General features: G+C 42.9%; 1 non-coding gene across 1 annotated transcript; it reads right to left on the minus strand.

The window, feature by feature from the left end:
• Positions 1 to 396: 396 nt before the first annotated feature.
• On the minus strand, positions 397 to 503 carry LOC112131766 (U6 spliceosomal RNA). The gene has a single exon (XR_002914033.1). It is a non-coding gene; the product is annotated as a U6 spliceosomal RNA (small nuclear RNA).
• Positions 504 to 843: the final 340 nt, after the last annotated feature.

Raw genomic sequence — 843 nt, forward strand, 5'->3', positions numbered from 1 at the left:
TGCCTGGCCAATATCTCTGTTCTGAACCATCTTTCTGGGAACAAAATCATGTGACTGATGTCAATTAAGGTGTGGCCCACATCCCAGAGTTAATACGGTTTGTTTGTTTTAATTTTTTTTTTTTAGATGGAGTCTCCCTCTGTTGCCCAGGCTGGAGTGCAGTGGTGTGATCCTCCTGCTTCAGCCTCCAGAGTAGCTGGGATTACAGGCACCCACCACCATGCCTGGCTAATTTTTTTTTTTTTTTTTTTTGCATTTTTAGTAGAAATGGGGTTTCACCATGTTGGCCAGGCTAGTCTTGAACTCCTGGCCTCAAGTGATCTGCCCACCTTGGCCTTCCAAAGTGTTAGGATTATAGGCATGAGCCACCGCGCCCGGCTGGTTGTTTTTAATTGGAAAAATATGGAATGCTTCATGAATTTGCATGTCATCCTTGTGCAGGGGCCATGCTAATCTTCTTTGTATCGTTCCAATTTTAGTATATGTGCTGCCAAAGCAAGCACCAGAGCTGATGTTTTTTACGTCAAAAAGATCCATGGATTGCAAACCCACCCATCTGTGGCATGGGGAATGATGCCAGAATACCCTCCTTTAACAGAACCCAAAGGCAAAGAGGTGAGAGAGGAACAGTGGCCCCACGTCACTGGGGAATGACACAGACCAATTTAGTCAATTCGGCAGAATATTCAGTCAATCCATATATCTGATACACTAATTATCTGCAATGCATACTAAAAACCATGTCTAAGACCAGAGTTTTCACACTACAGTACTGCTTAACTAAAAAGGGGTTTTCTCCGCCAATCTATTAATTTACTGAGAGTTCAAGACTTTAGTTAAAGA

This window comes from Pongo abelii, chromosome 12, assembly GCF_028885655.2.
Source record: "Pongo abelii isolate AG06213 chromosome 12, NHGRI_mPonAbe1-v2.0_pri, whole genome shotgun sequence".
In the NCBI taxonomy this organism is placed as follows: Eukaryota; Metazoa; Chordata; class Mammalia; order Primates; family Hominidae; genus Pongo; species Pongo abelii.